The 21,739-nt window shown below is 43.9% G+C and overlaps 1 long non-coding RNA gene across 1 annotated transcript; it reads right to left on the reverse strand.

Moving 5' to 3' along the window:
• Positions 1-1,981: 1,981 nt before the first annotated feature.
• LOC110726025 lies at positions 1,982-18,047 on the reverse strand. Its single transcript, XR_002512288.1, has 3 exons — positions 17,565-18,047; positions 16,362-17,180; positions 1,982-2,531 (listed from the first exon to the last, which is right to left on the reverse strand). It is a non-coding gene; the product is annotated as an uncharacterized LOC110726025 (long non-coding RNA).
• Positions 18,048-21,739: the final 3,692 nt, after the last annotated feature.

Here is a 21,739-nt window from a genome sequence, read left to right on the forward strand (position 1 = left end):
AAGAGTTAACTTGAGAAGAGCTTGCTCCACCACTTGAACTTGCATTCACACTCGTGTTCAATTTTGGAAAGACCTTTTGTTAGTTGATCAATTTGATGTTGTAATTGATCAACTTTCTCCAATTCGTAAATACCACCTCTCTTTGGAGCATTTCTTCTTCGCCCCCCCCCCCAAGAGTAATTCTTTGCTACCTCTTCTATTGTGGCTTCAACTTGATTTTGAGGGATCTTGATTAATTGACCACCCGCCCCCGCATCCAAATTGGCTCTTGACATGGGCTCCAATCCGTCGTAGAAAAACCGCATGAGAAACCCTTGATTGTACTCATGGTGGGGACATGCTTGCACCAACTCTTTGAATCTCTCCCATGCTTCACCAAGACTTTCATCGGCCTCTTGCTCAAATGATGCAATTTTCCTTCTCATTTTGGCGGTCTTCTCTTCGGAGATAAAGCGCTTTAAGAACGCCTTTACATTCTTCCTCCATGTTGTGAGAGAGTTAGGCTTTACTTGCTTTAGCCATTTCTTTGCTCATCCGGTGAGAGATTGCCGGAGAAGGTGCATACGAATGTAGTCTTGACTCACTTCATTGGTTTGCATCATTGCGCACAATTCAAGGAATCGGTCCAAATGTTCAATAGGGTCCTCACTTGCACTTTCGGAAAATTGCTCCGATTGGACCATTCGAGTATATTGTGGATGGATTGAGAAGTTGGTTTCCGTGACGGGTAGAAAAATCTCTCCCCTTAGCTCATAATCCTCCGGATTTCCGAACTCACGAAACAAGACATCATTCTCTTGTCCCGCCATTGATTCGCGTGGTGAACTTGAAGAGTAAGTATCACTCTCACTATCAACTATATCACCAAAACCTCTTCCCTCGTCTTGATAAAGCCTACGGGCTTGTCTCAAGGTTCGGTTGATTTCGTGGTCAATTTGATGTGAGGGTGCTCCTTGAGACCTCCTAAGCATTCACCAAAGCTAAGCAAACAATTAGCAATGACAAGGATGATAAAACAAAAAGAAAAGAAAGCAAAATGACTCTAACAAAAGCAATAATATTCGCTAAACAAGCCGCTTCCCCGGCAACGGCGCCAAAATTTGATAGGGATAAGATAAGTCGTTAAGCTACCACCCTAACCAAATTAATCATTTATAAAGCAAAAACCTACACTAAACTAGTTAGTGGCAAGTAAAGGGTCTAACCACTAGGGAAGCACGCTAATTCAACATCAAATATCACTAATGCAAGAGTGAAAAGGAGATTGTTTTGTTGGTTTTGTTGAGTAGAACACTAAAACTACAAGTAAGCAAGAAAATGATGATTAAAATCAATAGAAAATGACGCTAGGGGTTCGGGGTTTTCAAACATGATTAGAAAGAGGGGAACAATGATAGTTATCATGATGAACATGCCAAAGAACACAAGATTCTACCTAAACAATTCATTCTCATGCAATAGTCTAGGCAAATCAATGAAAGAAGTCTATGCTAATTAGGATCATTCTCATCCATCCTATTAGACACAAGCAAATCAAGAGAATAAAGAAGCACAATACATGAAACTCCATTTTAACAACTCATTCTCATGCAATCATTAAAATAGAGGTGATCTTAATCTAGTTCAAACCATTTTCATGCATTTAAACTAGAAGGCAATCAAATAAAGTGCAACAATAATCTCAAGCCATTAAAAATCATGTCTTTCATCAATTTAAGGCATGTAATCCAACTATCATCATTCATCCATCATTCAATGCATATCTTCCACCCCCTTCCCCTAGCTAAGAGTTTAGCCTAGAGAAGGGAGATTAAACATAATATCAAAACTAGAAATAAACACAAGAAACTCAAAACAAAACATGATTGAAATATATGAAATCAATAATAACTAGATAAACTAATAAGATAGACAAAAATAAGTAACAATAATACAAATAAATAATATTAAAGGGAAGGAAAAGAGATTACTAAATAAAGGATTGAAGAAAGATGAAAACTTGGATACTTGCTTGATTGATGGAAGATTAAAGCTTGAGCAAAGTTGAAAACAATAAAGGAAGCTTGAATAATAATCTATTTTCTCTCTCTAGATTAGGCTAATTTTCTATGGAATTAGTACTAAGTGTCATTCTATTACAAAGAGTCCTGTCTATATATATGTGGCTCCCCCCAAACGAAAGAGACTTGGACAACAAGGCGCAAATAAATCGGAAACCCAGCCGTGCGCGCCCGCACAGATGAGTTGCGCGCCCGCACAAAATGTGTGTGCGCCCTCTCAGCGCAGTGCACGGCCGCAACTTTGAGGGTACGGGGAAAATGAGCGCGCCCGCGCATCAGGTGTGTACGCCCGCACGCAAGTCACGCAAACTCTCTGGTTAGGCTCTGTTTCTTCAGTCTGGTTGTGCGGGTTCTGACAGGGCTGCGCCCCCGCACAGCCTCACATGTGCGCCCGCACAGAAGCCGCACAGTACCCCGCGCACAACAGTTAGCTTGGCTTCTTGATATCCTCTTTCTTTCGGCACATAATACCTACAATACCAAAGCATGGAAATCAAAATAAAAACAAAGCGAGAAGACTAAGAGAAGGGAAGATAAGGGAGAAAAGGAAAGAGTAAGCAAAACTAAGTATAAATGCTTAGAAAAAGGGCCAAACAAGCGCAAATGAGGGGAGAATCCTTAGAGAAAAAGGATAAAAGAGTGGCATAAATGCCACTCATCAGCTAGCGTTTGAAAAATTAACCTTGCTTGGTTATCTTCCAGTTGGCTTCATTCTTCTTTCTCCTCCAATTATTCTTTTTGAACAACTTGTACTTCATTGGTTTAATTATTTTTTTTCTTAAAAAAAGAACCCCCAAATTCACAAAATTAAACTCTTTGACTTAAAAATTATTGACGAAAATCAATTTGCATGTACAAAATTTATACTTACATTTTACTAGAATCCGCCATCTGTTCAAGTTTGAAGGTTGAATTGTTGAAATAAGTTCAATTTTTTTTTCTTGGGTTTTACTTTGAAGATGAACAGTTTTGCTGTTTTGAAATTTTTTGAAAAAATAGAAAAAAAAAAATTGAAAATAGATGAAAAGTTCGATCTGGAGAGAGAAATTGATTACTTTGGAAATGATTTTTACCCAAAATTTTTACCAAAAAGGTGGGACATGGTCAGTTATTTTCCGAAACTAAATGAAACCTCTATACCATTTCTCGCGTTCTTTTATCATAGCCTTTATGTTCATTTATAAACCCATGTTCTTTCCGCCTTTTTTTTTTTTTTTTTTGCGAGGATTCTGCATTTTACGTGTTCGGGGATGTCGTTTTGTAGCGGGTGCACCAACCACGAATTACAAAATGTTCACCTTATTTGCATTTTCTATTAACCATTAATATTCATTTTTTTACCAAAATTTCCTCAAATTTGCAATAATATTTGTGCAAATTTAACTTTCCATGAAAATTTTGTTTTTCCATGTATTTTTATTACTTTATTTTAACTTTCTACTTTTTTGCATACCTGTAGTCGTCGTTCGAAGTGCGCCGACGTTAAGCATGTGTGAATATACTTGGCACTCTTAGGAAGTAGGAATTGACATATACGATTAGGGACAAAGAAATTAGGGAGCCGCCAACAAGTTTTTAAGGAACTTGTATACGTTCACGAATCATAAAAACACAACCACGATAAAGGGACAACGAAAGGCAACAACGATTGACCCGTGAAGGTTACACCCCATTCATAATCAATGAGATTACTAACTACATATGGTTCGGAACCACGAAAGGAGGATCATGGATGATAGTACGAAATGAGTCATGGAGTCACATTTGCCCGTATTGGCCTACACTTGAATCTTATAGTGAAAAGTGATTAGGGGATTTTGCTCCCACCAATCGGAATGCGCCACGTGGGCCAATCAGGTCCTGCCAAGTGTCCCCCAGTTGGAACTGTCAGGGCTTGCCACGTGGCACACGCTTATTCGTCCACCTTGGACCTATTATGTCATGACACGTGGCATACTCCATGCCTAATGGAGAAACCGGCCACCCAGGCCCAACTTCCGAGGGAAGCCCAATCAGCCCTAGGTTAACCTAAACCTAGGATTAGCACGTTTCCCAAGGTTATAAATACCTCCCTTAATCCTCATTAAGGGAGATTACATGAATTACACAGAGATAACAGGCTGATCACGCTAACAAAGCAGATTACCTACATTAAACACTCTCACCTAGAGAGACCCAATCACTTTAATTTCCGCATTAATTACTCCTTAATCAAGTACTAACTTGACCGTTGGAGGCGGAGCTCCCACCACCAGGAGTCTCCGTTGTTTTGCAGGTACAGGCGTCCGGTTCCAGTCTCGGAATTGTAACTCTCCCGCAGGACATCAGAAAACCCCGAAACATTTGGCGCCGTCTGTGGGGAGAGTACTTCTGAGATGGCATCCAAGTCTGTACCGACTCCTGAAGAGAGGCGTCCCCTAGACGACCCTCAAGTTCAGTCGGACCACGATACTGAGAATGAATTTGAAGTTGAAGCTCACCCAGCTTCAGACGGGACCTTAAGGGCCCGACGTACCCGTCATACCGAAAGGAGGGAACGGGAACATCTTCAAACTGGAAGTGAGCCAGCAGGCGCACCGCCTGTTCGGCAGCAGCCGACTGATGGATCTGCTCCCATTACAAGGAACGAACTCATGACCTTCATGAGGGACTTCAAGGGAGAAATTCAACAGTTGATCAAACAGAAGCCGCCTGCTCTGGACAAGGAGCAGTCGGCTAAGAAACCCTCCACTTCACTAAAGAGGAAGCCAGTTCAAGGGCGAGAGGCGACTCCTCATCCTAAATCTAGGAAGCGGGAGCCGACTGCCCTTGATTTCACAAAATACCATTTTCCTACTCCAGGAAATAGGAAACCTGTTCGTCATATTCAGGCGGACGGGTCGAGGAAATCATACACAGACGCTCGGCTACTGCTGGAGCAGAAGAAGAGTGACCGATTGTCAGAGTCGGCCTCTACTTCAAACTTTCAAGACAGTCTGCGAAATACCTTAATGAGGCAGACTCAGTCGTATCGTGAGAGTCAGTCAGGCGGCACCTCCCGTCAGTCCGGCTTTCATAGCGACCAGGCGGTACCAAACTTACCGTTTGTACCGCAACAACAGTATTTTTCACAGCCACCTCCGTTTGGTGGTCATGCAGCAAAAAATGTCCAACCTATGGACTGGCAGCTTCGGTTGCTTAGACTTGGTGAACAGCCGTCGGCCTTCTCCAAGGAAATTACTGAAGCCGCTCAGCCGGCCAAAGTGTAAAATTTATTAGTAGGCGCCTATGACGGCACTACTAACCCAGAAGACCATCTGATGGCATTCACCAACCTGATGTACCTTCAAGGGTTGGATGATCCCACTTGGTGCAAGTGTTTCCCAGCGACTCTCAAAGGAATCGCACAACAATGGTTCGGCAACCTGCCGACTGGTTGTGTAAATAACTTCAGGACGCTTGCTTACTTATTCACCTCCAACTTCGCCATGAACATCCCTGCGAAGAAGACGACCCTTGATTTAGGAACAATTCAGCAGGGCGAGAAGGAGGGTCTTCGTTCTTACATCAGGCGGTTTAACCTGATGAGAATACAGATTCAAGGGTTACCGGATGAAGTAGCCTATACTGACTTTTTCAGAGGTCTCAAGGACGGGTCGACCTTCTAATTTAATTTGGTCCGAAAGAGGGTGGCGACTCTTCAAGAGGCCTTGATTGAAGCGGAAGCCTATATACAGGCGACTGATCTTTGTACGGTAAAACAGTCGGACGGGAAAAGGTTCGACAAAAGAGAAGGACGACAGAAACAGTCGTCAAACAAAGACGAGAAGAGAAAAGAGGTCTGGGCGGCTGATTCCTCTAAACAGACGGCCCAGAAAAAGAAAAAAGAATTCAAACCATACTCCCCAAAGTATGCGTTTAACAAGGATAACCAGTTTATCCTAAAAGAAATCAAGGGACGGATCTCAATTGAGAAGCCAGTCCCCATGAAGGGTTCTGCAAACAACCGGAACCAAGATAAATTATGTGCTTATCATGATGATGTTGGTCATCACACCAATGATTGCATCAGTCTCATGCGGTATCTGGACCGCCTGGCTGAGCAAGGTGATCTGGACACTTATGTCAAGAAATCTACGGGGAACACTTCCTCAAAAAAGCAGTCGGCCAAAAAGAATCAACAGGCCGACAGCTCCGATACAGATGATGCAGTCGTCTACACCATTGCAGGCGGCTTCTCAGGAGGCGGCCCCACTATTAGGGGCAACAAAGACAATATCAGACGGTTAGATGTAAATTCCGTTCACCAAGAACGGCCGTCCAAATATTCATTTCCTGAGATTGTCATCACTGAAGAAGATCTAGGAGGGGTAAGAGGGCCGCATGACGACCCTTTCGTTATTGAATGTAAAGTGGCCAACCAGAGAGTTGGCCGAATCCTCATAGATACCGGAAGCTCCTCAGATCTCATCAGTAGCAAATGTCTGTCGAAACTAAAATATCAGACTGATTCCATACATCCGGCCTCCCACCCTTTAGTAGGGTTTGGAGGAGGAGTCGTCCACCCAGTGGGACGAGTGGATTTACCCATCCGTCTGGGCGAAAAAGGGGAAGGACGACACATGGTAGTCCGGTTCCTGGTAGTAAAAGAACTCTCGGCCTACAACATGATTCTGGGACGACCAACCCTGAATAATTCCAAGGCTGTTATAATCCCATCTCTTATGTTGCTCAAGTTTGAGAGGGATAATGGAACAGTCGGGTCCCTAAGGGGAGATCAGAGGATGGCCCGAGAGTGCTATCTCTCGGATGTCAAGCCCACTGTTATGGCCACTGGGTCAAGTGGTGGAAAAACAGACCTTGACAATGTCAAGGAGAGTGCGCCTGTTCAAGAAGCAGGCGGCAAGAAGAGAAAGGCATCCCAGACAGGGACCTCACGAAAGGACAGAAAATAGCAATCATTGGCAGAGGAGCGGTCGGATGAATTCCGCCCTCAGCCGGCTGGTGAGCATACGGATCTGATCCTAGACGACTCGTGTCCTGACCGAACAGTCAAAGTTGGGACGACTGCTCTGAGAGACCTTGGTGACGACTTTCACAAACTATTGAAAGAATACAAGGACATCTTTCCATTCGAAGTCCATGAAATGCCAGGCATTAGTCCTGATCTGGCGGTACATAAACTAGCCGTGGATCCGAAAAAGAAGCCGGTACGGCAGAAGAAGCGGAACCATGGCGAAGAAAGAAGTCAGGCGGCAGCCGCCAAAGTTAAAAAATTACTTGATGCAGGGTTCATTCGGCATTGTTACTTCCCAGACTGGGTTGCAAATGTGGTGCTTGTTAAAAAGCCGAATGGCACCTGGCGAATGTGTGTAGACTACACAGACTTAAACAAGGCGTGCCCCAAAGACAGTTACCCTCTGCCTAAAATTGATAACCTGGTCGACTCAACAGCCGGCCATGCTTTGATGAGCTTTATGGACGCCTACTCTGGTTTCCATCAAATTCCTTTATGGAAGAAAGATCAGGAGAAGACGGCCTTCGTCACTGGTCAGGGGTTATACTGTTACACGGTCATGCCGTTTGGTCTTAAGAATGCCCCGGCTACCTTCCAACGAATGATAAACATTGTGTTCTTTGATCAGATTGGGAGAAACGTCGAGGCATACATTGATGATATGATTGTCAAGACTAAACTTCAGAAAGATCATCTGTCGGACCTCCGAGAAACTTTCGCCACACTCAGGCGGCACCATGTTATGCTCAATCCCAAGAAATGTGTATTTGGAGTTGAGTCTGGGAAATTTCTCGGATTCCTTATCAATCAGAGAGGAATAGAGGCGAACCCTGAGAAGGTGCAGGCGGTCATTGACATGCAGTCGCCTCGTACCGTCCGAGAGGTTCAGAAGTTAACAGGTTGTCTGGCGGCCTTGGGAAGATTTCTAAGCCGATCAGGCGACAAATGCTTATACTTTTTCCAGGCAATTAAGAAAAAGGCAAGGTTTGAATGGGGGCCGGATGCTGAAGCCGCCTTCCAGAAATTGAAAGTTCACTTGCATTCCTTGCCGAGGCTGGTCAGCCCTTTGCCCAAAGAAGTAATCTACATGTACCTGGCCGTCTCTGATCATGCGTTAAGCGCTGTTCTCCTTGCTGAAAGAGACGGTTGTCAGCTCCCGGTCTACTTTGTCAGTCATGTACTGAAAAATGCCGAGTTGAGGTATCCCTTAGTGGAGAAATTTGGTCTTGCACTCTTCATGGCTGTTAAAAAATTGAAGCCCTACTTTTTGGCACATGCAGTCGTCGTGTATACAGACCAACCTATCAAGCGGCCACTGACCATCATGGAGTCGTCAGGCCGAAAGATCAAATGGGTCATAGAAATTCAGAGCCTCGAAGTTACTTTCGAGCCTAGAAAAGCAGTGAAGGGGCAAGCCTTTGCTGACTTTATTGTTGAGATGACTCGTCCTCCTGACTCTCAAGTTACAGACCAGGTCTGGAAGGTATATGTGGACGGAAGCTCTACTTCAAATGGTTGTGGAGCAGGCGTCATATGTCAGTCGCCAGAGGGCGACAGGTACGAGTATGCGTTACGCTTCAGTTTTCAGGCCTCAAACAATGAGGCAGAGTATGAAGCTTTACTAGCCGGAATCCGCATGTGCAAGGCGGCAGGGGCAAGAAAAATAGACGCCTGTTCCGATTCACAATTGATAGTGAGTCAGTACAATGGAGAATACGAAGCAACCCATCCGGCCATGATCAAGTATTTACAGGCGGTCCGACAAGCAGTCGGCTCCCTTGAGGATTTCCATCTGATCCAAGTGCCGAGATCAGAAAACAACCTGGCGGACGCACTTTCAAAATTAGCATCATCCGCCTCCTGTGATACTCCTCGAACTGTTTTTTGGGAAGTAATGGTTAGGAGAAGCATTGAGGAAGAACCTATTGCAATCTTAGACAGAAGCTCAACCTGGATGGATCCAATCAGGGCATATCTGACAAACGGTACCCTGCCGGATGATCATCAACAGGCGGCAGCACTGAAAAAACGAGCAACCAGTTTTGAAATAATAAAGGGAGAACTTCACAAAAAGGGGTACCTTCAACCCTTCTTAAAGTGTGTTACTCCAGAGAAGGGACGAGAGATACTAGACGATCTTCACTCTAGTTACTGTGCCTCTCATATAGGCGGTAGGACGCTTGCTCAACGGGCAAGGCGGCAGGGCTACTTTTGGCCTACTTTAGAAGCAGATGCAATGGAGATGGTGAAAAAATGTGACAAGTGCCAAAGGTTTGGCAAGCTAATTCACCGTCCGGCTACTGACCTCACTACCATTCATAGCCCACTACCGTTTGCTAAGTGGGGCATGGATATTCTGGGTCCATATACGCCTGCTACAGGCGGAAGAAGGTACATACTTGTCGCCGTCGACTACTTCACTAAATGGGTAGAGGCGGAGGCTGTAAAGGGAATCAAGACGAAGGATGTAATTTCATTCATTTAGAAAAATGTCATCACTCGGTTCGGGGTTCCCATGTCTATGGTTTTTGATAATGGTCCCCAATTTGAGACGCCTGTTCTCAAAAGCTGGTTGGGTGACCAAGGAATTGCAAACTACTTTGCATCTGTCGGCCGTCCACAAGCAAACGACCAGGTAGAAGCCTTTAACAAAATCATCTCAGACGGTCTCAAGAAAAAGATTGAACGAGCAGGCGGCCTATGGGCGGATGAATTACCACATGTTCTCTGGGCCATTAGGACGACTGAAAAAGGGGCGACTGGAGAAACTCCATTCCTCCTAACTTATGGTGCGGAAGCTGTTCTTCCAATAGAACACTACGAGCCGACTCTTCGAGTAATGCTATATGACAAAGAGGCAAACTGGGAAGCCATGCGCCTTGCATTAGACTCACTTCCTGAAAGGAGGGGCAATGCTGTCTTGCGCCATGAAATTTACCGCCTGAGAATGACTAGATCATACAACAAAAAAGTACACAGGCGTCCACTCAAAGTGGGGGACTTTGTACTTAGAAAAATGGAAGCAGTTGGTAGGGCTAATGAGTCTGGCAAACTAACTCCCAACTGGGAAGGACCCTACCGAATCTGTCAGGGACGGTACCTACCGGCTGGAAACACCAGACGGACAACCGTTGCCTCGAACTTGGAATGTAGATAATCTTAAGAAATATTTCTTTTGAATGATGTAAATAATCAAGGGCTACTTAATAAAAGTTTGCACTTAATATTCAATTTTGTACTAAGAGGGGCACGCCTACTAACAAATAGTCGGCTACTCTCCATGTTTAATTTTTATTCTTACTTCAGAGGGGCATGTCGTCTGTACCTTTACAGTCGGCTACTCTCCATTGAGTATTTTACTCTATCTTTAGAGGGGCATGCCGTCTGTACCTTTACAGTCGGCTACTCTCCATTGAGTATTTTACTCTATCTTCAGAGGGGCATGCCGTCTGTACCTTTACAGTCGGCTACTCTCCATTGAGTATTTTACTCTATCTTCAGAGGGGCATGTCGTCTGTACCTTTACAGTCGGCTACTCTCCATTGAGTATTTTACTCTTATCTTCAGAGGGGCATGCCGTCTGTACCTTTACAGTCGGCTACTCTCCATTGAGTATTTTACTCTATCTTCAAAGGGGCATGCCGTCTGTACCTTTACAGTCGGCTACTCTCCATTGAGTATTTTACTCTATCTTCAGAGGGGCATGCCGTCTGTACCTTTACAGTCGGCTACTCTCCATTGAGTATTTTACTCTATCTTCAGAGGGGCATGCCGTCTGGACATATAGTCGGCTACTCTCCATAGAAGAGGGCCGACTGGTTCCAAACACACAGCCACCCCCCTTAATCTTAGCTAAAAAAGATTAGGGCCTGGCCGACCCTGTGCCTAACAGGCGGCTACCCTCCTTTTACTTAGCACCTACGTTCACCAAGAACTAACCAAGGCCACAGGCCGAATGATCAGACCAGGCGCCCAGCCAACTGATCCAATCTTCAAAACTAATACGACCTGTCCCAACATCATAGCAGGCGTCCGGCGGCATCCCTCCGGATGAAATTCGTCGCAGAGAGCAGCTCCCTTTTGGGTGGAACATTGCTCTATAAACTAATTACACGGCACCTATACGACTGTCCCCAAGGGCAACCACGTAGCCGTTTTTGAGACAAGGATAACTCTATCACTAACCAAACCAGTGGTAACAGTTGACATCTGAGTCAGATGACCGCCTGTATTACTTGGGATAAATGCAGGGGTACCTCTTGAGTTAATAGCCAACAAACATTGGCGAATCAAGGGGTCTAGCCGGCCTCCGCCGCCTGGTACCTCTACTTCTCAAGCAAGAGTGACGGCGACTGAGTAACACCAACGTTAACTCATAGTCACTCCCTCAAACTTGGTATGGAACCTAAAAGGTTTGAGTAGACCGCCTGTTTTTTGGCAAACAGGGGCACTCAAACCCCTATTCCTACTAGGTAACCACTCGGGTTAATAGCCAACAAACATTGGCGAATCAAGGGGATTCGCCGCCTGGTACTTCTACTACTCAATCTAGAGTGGGACGGAGACTAAGTAACTCCTATGTTAGCTTATGGTCACTCCCTCAAACTTAGTATGGAGCCTAAAAGGTATGAGTCGTCCGCCTGTTTTTAGCAAACAGGGGCTCTCAACCACTACTCCTGCTAGGTTAACAACTTATGAGTTAAAAGCCAACAAACATTGGCGAATAAAGGGGAACAACCGGTACCCGCCGCTTAATACCTCTACTACTCAGTTCCTTGGCAACTAGGTAACAATCATGTTTACTTGGTCAGACAACTTTCCTACTTGGTTAAATTTACAAATGACAGGACCGCCTGCCTAAAGGGGATCCAGTTTAAAATAGTTCGAATACCGATTGGATAAATGGCCGACTGGTCGTCTAGCCTGGAAACAGACAACCAGTCGTCCAGGGGCATAGGCGGCGTGACTAACTATCCGTACCTGTCTGCAACTATCGGCCATGTAAAACAGTCGGTATAGTGAACAATTGGATATCAGAATATTCAATACTTAGACAAATTTGAAGCAAAACAAAAAATTCATTAAAAAGAAGCCGGTCATTAAAGACCGGAAAAATATTCAGAGCCCCGGCCCCCTGGCCGGGTAAATACAAAACAAACGGCACGCAGGCCATGGAAAGAAGACATAAAGCTTAAGAAGGGGGCAGATCTTCAATATTAGCAGCTGCCGCCTGGTCAGCACTCTTCTTGCTGGACTCGGCTTCAGCTGCATTCTTCTTGGATGCATTACCCCCAAGCGGCACAAGCGCCACTACCGGCTCCTCCTCCTCCAACGCTTCCTCCAACGCCTCTTCCTCAGCAGCCGCCAGGATCTCTTGATTATATGTATCAGAACACTAGCGGTACGTTTTTTCCCATGAGGCAAAGTCGGCATTGGGGAAGAGGCGGCCCCAAGTCATGCGCTGGATTTGAGCAGAGTCTTCCATCATCTCCCGGACCAGCTCTTTCTTTTCTTGCTCGGCCTTTTCCGAGAGCTCCTGAGTAAGACTCTTCTCCTGGGTCACCAGGCGTTCCTTTACGTTGGCCAAGGATTTCTCCAAGGCTTCGTATGAGTACATCTTTAGGCGAAGAGGTTTCAGCTCGGCCTTGAGATTGGTGATGGTCGCCTCCAGCTCGTCATTCCTCTTCTGGGCCGCCTCTAACTGAGCCCGAATAGCGGCGGTAGCCTGCGCCTGATAATAAAGAATATCAATGGTCAGAACTTCATTTTGGGCAATTTGAAACATAACCTTATCACACTTGGAGGCGGCCATGGCTTTTGCAGCCTTTACCTCTTTGTTCTTCCGGTCAAGCGGCTTGCGAAGGCCGTTCACTCGGAGCAGGGCCTAAGTAAAAAGGGGAACAGGCGTCAGTTTCCAAACAAAAAGAAAACAGGCGTCCTGGAATTCAAATACTCAAAAATATGCTAAGTATACCTCAGCAAGGACCCCTGCAATCCCGTCTAGGTCAAGGGTGCCGACACCCCTGACCGCCTCCCTTTCAGCTGGAGGAACGGCCTTGATCATAGACTTGGCCACCTCGACCAAGTCAGGCTCCTGAGGGCCGGCTGCATCAAGCATAAACAAACGGATTAGACCTAGTAAAAAAGGGAGCAAGTCTAAAATTTACAAGGACAACTTCATACTTCTAGGCGGCCCAGCTGGAGTTTTAGAAGAAGTGGTCGGTTGTTTCTCAGCCGCCACATGTTTCCTGGCAGAACCAGGAGAGCTCGCAACAGGCGTCCTCCGGGCCTTGGGGTCCGGCTGTTGGGAAGAAGAAGCTCTTGGAGCACCCGTCTAAAAAAGAAGAAAAAAGTCAGTATATGCATAAACACAACTCCAAAAAGAGGGTGAAAGGTTCGAAGCCCACCAAGGGTGCCCCCTTGTTGGGGGAGTCGGTTGAAGCTTGTTGCATGATGGAGGCCCGCAACATGGCCGCCGCAGTCTTGGAGGCTGTAATTTTGCTCATGGCGTCCGCTGCAAAAACAAATAGCAAAGTTAATAAAAGTCATAACAAGAAATGCATGGAACAACAAAGTATTCGACAGGCCGGCTACCTCTTGAGCACCGACTGCTGAGGCCACAGGCGGCCAAAAAGTACTCGTCGTAGAGCCATTTGAAGCTCGGGACGCAGTGCAGGGGTACTTGCTCTCGTACCCCTGAAGTAGAGTTCACCTTCGACTCTACTTTAAAGAGTCTTTTATCAAGGATCTCTTTCTTAGCCTTGGGGGGGAACAGGCGGCATGCTGCGGCCGCCTGCAAGAAGGGGCGGATTCCTGTTCCACCTGTTGAGGCGCTTGTTCAGCTCTGTGTCTGAACTCTCAATGATGAAGAAGGTGCACCGCCAGTCCTTCCATTTGTTTGCTTTACCTCTCGTCATGAGGTAGCCCCTGTGGCTCGTCAATTGATACCAGCCGGTACCGTCTGCCTTAGGGGTCCGGCTGAGGTAGTTCATGTGGGCGAAAGCCTCGAAGCTCGGCTCCACCCCGTGCAGTTCGCACCCGGCCACATAGCCGAGTACATTGACCCAGGAGTTCGGGGCTAACTGCCATAACCCCAACTCATACCCATCCAAGATCCGTTGAACAGCCGGATGTAGTGGGAAGCGCAGCCCAGCCTTGATGGCCGCCTCGTAGCAGCCAAAGCAGGCGCTATCATAACTGGTACCAGCCGGCCAGACGACTGTGTCTTCTGGATCCGGCACAAACACTAAAAAGCCGGGGCCCATTGTGTGGTTTGCGATAAAGCTCTCCACTTTCTCTTGCATGGCTGTGATCCGGCCCCGAGGTACCGTGCAGTAGTAGGGGGTATTTTGCTCTCGGTAAGAGGCGGATGGCTCCGCCCAATTGTCCCCCTTCTCAACTGCGTGAGAAAGCCTCGCCTCTTGCAGGCGACTGTTTTTCTCTTCTGTGTCCAGAGAAGCATGGCCAGAAGAGCTAGACTCGGAATCGTCCTCTGACGAGTCCGAAGAGGACGACTCCTCCCCTCTCCCGGAGGGGCCCGCCTCCTCTCCTTTAAAAGGAGCAGGAGAGTATGAAGAATTGTCAACTGAGAAATGGGAAGGGGTCACTTTGATTCCTCCCTCAGAACAGCCGGCTTTCAAGCCGCTTTGTTTCACTTCCACATCTGGCGCCTGGTCAGATGTTTCACTAATCGGCACCCTGCGGGAGGAGCCGTCTGAATTTGAGATCCTGGCAGTCTTTTTTGTTCTGGCCATCATGCTCTGCATAGACACAGATACAGTCGGACTTTGTATAAAGGGCAAAGATGGGTCCGGAAAAGGGCAGGCGGCACTCCTAGTCCTAGATTCAGCCGTCCCCGGTGACCGACTGATCACTAACCTAGGTCGTGTCGTATGCTTCCGTGGTGCCATTTCAAAAAAAAAAAAAGAATAAAATAAAGAGAAAATTAAGAGTAAGAGAACCGACGGTTACCTGAACGGGTGACGTTGATGGAGTTCTGAAAATCCTGTGCAGGCGGCTTGTCAGAACAGGCGGTAGGCAGAAAAGGTCCAAATTGTCAGAGCAAGTTCAGGGGTCCGAATGTTCTCTCACAAAGTTCTCAAGTGTGAAAATGACTGAAGTCAACACTCCCTTATATAAGCGAAGTGAGAAGGCGAAGGGTCACTTTCAGAATTCAAAATTTGGGCGGGAAAATCTCTCGGCCTTTCGCCGACTGACACCTGTAGCAGGCCGTCGCCTGTTACAGTGCGGCACCTGTCACAGGTAACACGTGACCAGTCACGTGCCACCTGTGAGGGGCAAATGATTAGGGGATTTTGCTCCCACGAATCGGAATGCACCACGTGGGCCAATCAGGTCCTGCCAAGTGTCCCCCAGTTGGAACTGTCAGGGCTTGCCACGTGGCACACGCTTATTCGTCCACCTTGGACCTATTATGTCATGACACGTGGCATACTCCATGCCTAATGGAGAAACCGGCCACCCAGGCCCAACTTCCGAGGGAAGCCCAATCAGCCCTAGGTTAACCTAAACCTAGGATTAGCACGTTTCCCAAGGTTATAAATACCTCCCTTAATCCTCATTAAGGGAGATTACATGAATTACACAGAGATAACAGGCTGATCACGCTAACAAAGCAGATTACCTACATTAAACACTCTCACCTAGAGAGACCCAATCACTTTAATTTCCGCATTAATTACTCCTTAATCAAGTACTAACTTGACCGTTGGAGGCGGAGCTCCCACCACCAGGAGTCTCCGTTGTTTTGCAGGTACAGGCGTCCGGTTCCAGTCTCGGAATTGTAACTCTCCCGCAGGACATCAGAAAACCCCGAAACAAAAAGTATTCATGCGATCTCAACGGTATGCAAACAAAGATTCAATTTGTTCCAAACTATTATTAGGCTAAATTGGTTGAATATTAATGCAATATATAATTCTAAACTATTGTGATCACCTTAATTAAAAAACAAGATAAAAAAGGAGCCTAAACTGGTCGTCAAAATTATCTTATTAGGTGTGATTCACTACTACAAAAATTGGCAAAGAGACCCGTTGAAATATGCTTGAGAGACCGCCTCACAACGGGTCTCTTTCTCAGGGGTCTGTTTGGTAAAGAGACCCATCATTAAAAGGGGTCTGTTTTTAAGGACAAAGAGACCCGTTGTAAGTGATAGTGGGTCTATTACATAAGTTATAAATTTAATACTTTTGAAGAAAATAGACACATTGTTAGAGGTAGGGGGTCTGTTAAGTGGGTATCAAACAGACCTACCCTGTTGTTTTGGGGTTTTTTGTACGTACCCGAATGGAGGGTGTGTACGTCCCTCGAGAGACAGATCTGCAATGCAACACTCGAACGGCCCAATCACCTGCAAAACAACGGACCCGGGGGTCCGCCTCCGACGATCAAGTCAGTGACCGAAATAATGTATTTTAGAGAGAGAAAGTAGAGAGAAGGGAGAGTAAATGTGGGGGGCATTGCCCTTGGAGAGAGAATTGGATCCCTTGAAACTGATGTAAAGATCAGTATTTATAGAGCATTGGGATATGTGCCTCTTAGGTTATTTAACCTAAGTAGATTGGCTTCCCAACGTTTTACGGGCTCTAGGGTTGTGGGCTTAAAGCCCATTTTCACCCTTCTATCATTGAGTGACACATGTCATGCTCTAATTGGCTCATTGAGCGCTGAGCTTGCGGACACGTGTCGAGGTGGCATTGGTCCACATATAGGGGGTATTTTTACCCCCAAACACCTGTCACATAACGGGTCTCTTTGTTCTTTAAGTTTTTTTAAAAAAAAATAAAAAATTGCTTTTTATTTGGAACGAATTTTTCATTAAAATTTTGAAAATTCTATTTATATGCTATATGTAAAAATTGGTTGATAATTCATAAATTGTAAATTTCACTTTGACCACGGAAAATAGCAATGGATTAAATTAAAATTAACGCATACAAAAAAAAACATCCAACGTAAATTTGCAACAAAAAAAAAAATAAAAATAATATACATACTATGAATTTACATAAATTTTTGTTTAAAAAAAAATTACATAAATTTAACAATCATTATAACACCAACAAGGCTTGAATACTCCATATTTATATCTCCTCGCAAACCTGACAAAAAAAAAAAGACAAATTACTCTTAATAATGAAATTGATATAAAAGTTTTAGTACTATAATCGATGATCCAACAAAAATAAGACAAATTACAAAACTATTTAATGCCAAAACAACAACTGACATATTTACGTGTTTTGATGGAGGATTGCACTAAGGATGTTTGGCATGCTATCCTTGAAAACAAGGAGTTTATTTATTAAAATCCTTGGTTGCTACCCACTTGAGAATAATAGGACCGAATGATAACATTCAACTCATAAATCTGTTCAATTTATAAAAAAATCTGAGGCGAATGATAAGAAACTTCATATAAAATACAATCAAATCATAAATATCGAGACAATTTAAACCAAAAAATCAAGTTATAGATCATTTACCTCAATTTTGATCAGAAGTTCAGTTATAAATTAGACAACAATTCTTCATAATTTGCAAATCTATTATCAAATCCTCATTATTTTTAGTGATATTCTTGAACTTTAGAAAAATAAGAGGATAAAGAGCAATAAGCATGTTGAGAGGAGAAAAGGAGCCATTTTTATTTTACCATTGTTAGAGTATATGTAGTGTTTCATTCAATGGAGAAGAAGGACAGTATGTCCCTCAAAAAAAAAAATGAAGGGCAGTATGTTGATTTACTGGAGAAGGGAAGAAGAACTAACGGGTGACGGCGGATTACTATAGGATGATATGAGGGTTTTAATTTGGGGTTGGGCTTGGGCTTGGGCTTGAGAGGAGGTTTTGCAGAGAGAGAATAGGTGAATGAATTTGGGAAATAATAATGATAAAAATAAAAGGTCAGGCACCTATTGCTACATTGGAGTTCGTAAAGAGCAAAGCTAAGAGACCCGTCAAATTAAAGAACGGGTTTCACAATTTTCTTCTCTCGTTAGAGATGTGGGACCCAATAAAATGAAGAGACCCGTTGCAATTGATAACTGATCTCTCATCTCTCTCTCTATATTTTTTCAATACTTATATGAGACCCGTTATAATTAATATTAGATCTTTTACATCAAACAGACCCGTTGGTAAAATAACGGGTCCTTAAATAGGGGTGTTTTTTCCAAGTTTTGTAGTAGTGATTTTCAATTACATATTCCCTTTAAACATGCAATATGATGATCAATAAAATATTATAAAACCAACATTAATGTTGGAAGCAATTCAACAATAAATTATCATTCAAATCAAATATAAATAAGCCTAATCATGATACACGCAATAAGAATAAAAAATAAGAATAAGTAAGTGAATTAATTACCCACTTTCCGCGTTTCCTTGAATTGCTACATCATGAATAAATTGTTAGTAACTTCAATAAATAATAAATTAAATTTATACAATTAAATTAAATAAAAGTAGAGTTGATTTCGTGTATTGTATGGAATCCTTAGAGTGCTTAGAGGAAGTATTGTGGAAAAATATGGAGGCTAGTATTTAGGCTAAAGAGGGAAATAGAGAAAGAGAGAATGATTTTGGTGTATAAGAGAGAAAGAGAATGATTTTTGATGCATAAGAGAGGAAGAGAAAATGATTTAGTGATCAAGCTTGTTGATGATCGAAAATGGGGTGATATGACCTCTATTTATAAAGAAAAAAGAAGGGTCAAAAGATCAAGAAAAGATCCAAATTCGAACCGGAATAAAACTCTTGCGATAGACAGAAGTTTTTGTGGTTTTTGTTTTTATCATATCTTTTGATGCAGAAATTGTAATAAGATAAATAATATGTCGTTGGAAAGCTTTTGAAGCCTAATTTCTAACTCAATTGAAATCAGATTTAAATCTTTTGTAGAATAAAGATATGGTTGAAATAGTGGGACTGTGTCAGTTTTGAATAGAGTTTCATATTTCTTTTATATCTTTTTCGTTATAGCTCGGAATTAATTTTATAACATATAATTGAAAATATAATTTCAAAGGCTATCCAACCATCTTATATTTGGAGAAAAATTATGAGGAACGAAAATCATATATGACTATCTTTGAACGTCTTTCAATTCAAATAGAATTAGGACTTTCAAAAAGAGGAGTTTTATTCAATTTCAAACTCTTAATCTTATCTTTTCAAAAAGGATAATTAAAATCTTTTAGAAACTTATAGAAGCTTCTAATTTATCCTAATTGGTTTAGGAATGAGATTAAATCCTTTGGACCCTCCACATGATCATTGGGTTGTAGGAAGGTTGGCTTAGGTTCAGTTTGGGCTCAGTTTAGTATTTTGGACATAACTTACACTAATTTTTCCCTGGTCTCGAGACCATCCATAGGAAGCTGGTCATGCACTATAAAAATGAACATTTGCTAGAAACAAAATAAACATTTACTAAAAATGAACATTTACTGGAAAAAAAATGAACATTTAGTAATTGAACATTGCAATATATAAAAATGAACATTGATAATAATGGAGCCCACTCTTATTTGGTTGCTTTCTTTTTCAGCTAATATCTCCAATTTTATTTTCTAGATATATTTGTTTCTTTTGTTGAGTATATAAAGTATTCTTTTTCATTTAATTCAAACTTTCTCCTCTTGATTTTACAATATTTTCTCTCTCATTGTTCATAATAGATTTATTATTTATTTTTTAAAAATTATGGTGTTGAATTGTTCTACATATTCAAGATTTTTGATTTTTTTTTTTTTGTTTATGAATAACAATGAAGCTTGCTATTGATGTTGGGTTTTGATGAGTCCTGATTAGGGGATTTTTATCCACCAATCACCGTCTGACAAGTGGACCAACCAGGTTCCGCCACGTGTCCTTCACGAAGGCCAATAGGAGCCTGCCACGTGTCAATCACAAATACGTCCTCTACGGACCAATCGAGGCACGCCACGTGTCCACCCATGCCAAATGGGAAAACCGGCCAACAAGGCCCAATCCTGTCTAGAGGCCCGGTCAGCCCTAGGTTTACCCTAAACCTAGAGAGTGGCACGCTTCTCAAGACTATAAATACTTAATTAATCCTCATTAATTAAGCAATGAAGAAATCAGGAAATTGAGAAGCAATTGAGAGGCAATTGACCAAGCAATTAATCTCACCTGAAGAACAGAGAAGAACAGAAACATTACGGAACACTAATGACCGGCTAATCTCGCTAACAAAGCAGATTACCAACATTAAACACTCTCACCTAGAGAGGTCTTATTACTTTAATTTCCGTATTAATTACTCCTTAATCAGGTACTAACTTGACCGTTGGAGGCGGAGCTCTCAGGAGTCTCCGTTATTTTGCAGGTACAGGCGTCCGGTTCCAGTCTCGGAATTGTAACTCTCCCGCAGGACATCAGAAAACCCCGAAACATTTGGCGCCGTCTGTGGGGAGAGTACTTCAGAGATGGCATCCAAGTCTGTACCGACTCCTGAAGAGAGGCGTCCCCTAAACGACCCTCAAGTTCAGTCGGACCATGATACCGAAAGTGAATTTGAAGTGGAAACTCATACAGCTCCAGACGGGACCCTAAGGGCCCGACGTACCCGTCATACCGAAAGGAGGGAACGGGAGCATCTTCAAACAGGAAGCGAGCCAGCAGGCGCACCGCCTGTTCGGCAACAGCCGACTGATGGGTCTGCTCCCATCACAAGGAACGAACTCATGACCTTCATGAGGGACTTCAAGGGAGAGATTCAAGAGTTGATCAACAAAAAGCCGCCTGCTTCAGTCAAAGAGCAGTCGGCCAAAAAACTTTCCACTTCACTGAAGAGGAAGCCAGTTCAAGGGCGAGAGGCGACTCCTCATCCTAAATCCAAGAAGCGGGAGCCACCTGCTCTTGATTTCACAAAATTCCGTTATCCTACGGGAAATAGGAAACCGGTTCGTCATATTCAGGCGGACGGGTCAAAGCAAACGTTCACAGATGCTCGGCTACTGCTAGAGCAGAAGAAGAGTGACCGATTGTCAGAGTCGGCTTCTACTTCAAATTTTCAAGACAGTTTGCGAAATGCCTCGATGAGGCATACTCAGTCGTACCATGAGAGTCAGTCAGGCGGCACCTCCCGTCAAGCCGGCTTTCATAGTGCCCAGGCGGTACCAAACTTACCATTTGTGCCGCAACAACAGTATTTTATGCAGCCACCTCCATTTAGTGGACCTGCAGCAAAAAACGTCCAACCTATGGACTGGCAGCTACGGTTGCTTAGACTTGGTGAACAGCCGTCGGCCTTCTCCAAGGAAATTACTGAAGCCGCTCAGCTGGCCAAAGTAAAAAATGTACTAGTAGGCGGCTATGACGGCACTACTAACCTAGAAGACCATCTGATGGCATTCACCAACCTGATGTACCTTCAAGGGTTGGATGATCCCACTTGGTGCAAGTGTTTCCCAGCGACTCTCAAGGGAATCGCACAGCAATGGTTCGGCAACCTGCCGACTGGTTGTGTAAACAGCTTCAGGACGCTTGCTTACTTATTTGCCTCCAACTTCGCCATGAACATCCCTGCGAAGAAAACGACCCTTGATTTGGGAACAATTCAGCAGGACGAGAAGGAGGGGCTTCGTTCTTACATCAGGCGGTTCAACCTGATGAGAATACAGATTCAAGG

The sequence above is a fragment of the Chenopodium quinoa genome, unplaced genomic scaffold (genome assembly GCF_001683475.1).
Source record: "Chenopodium quinoa cultivar QQ74 unplaced genomic scaffold, ASM168347v1, whole genome shotgun sequence".
Taxonomy (NCBI): Eukaryota; Viridiplantae; Streptophyta; class Magnoliopsida; order Caryophyllales; family Amaranthaceae; genus Chenopodium; species Chenopodium quinoa.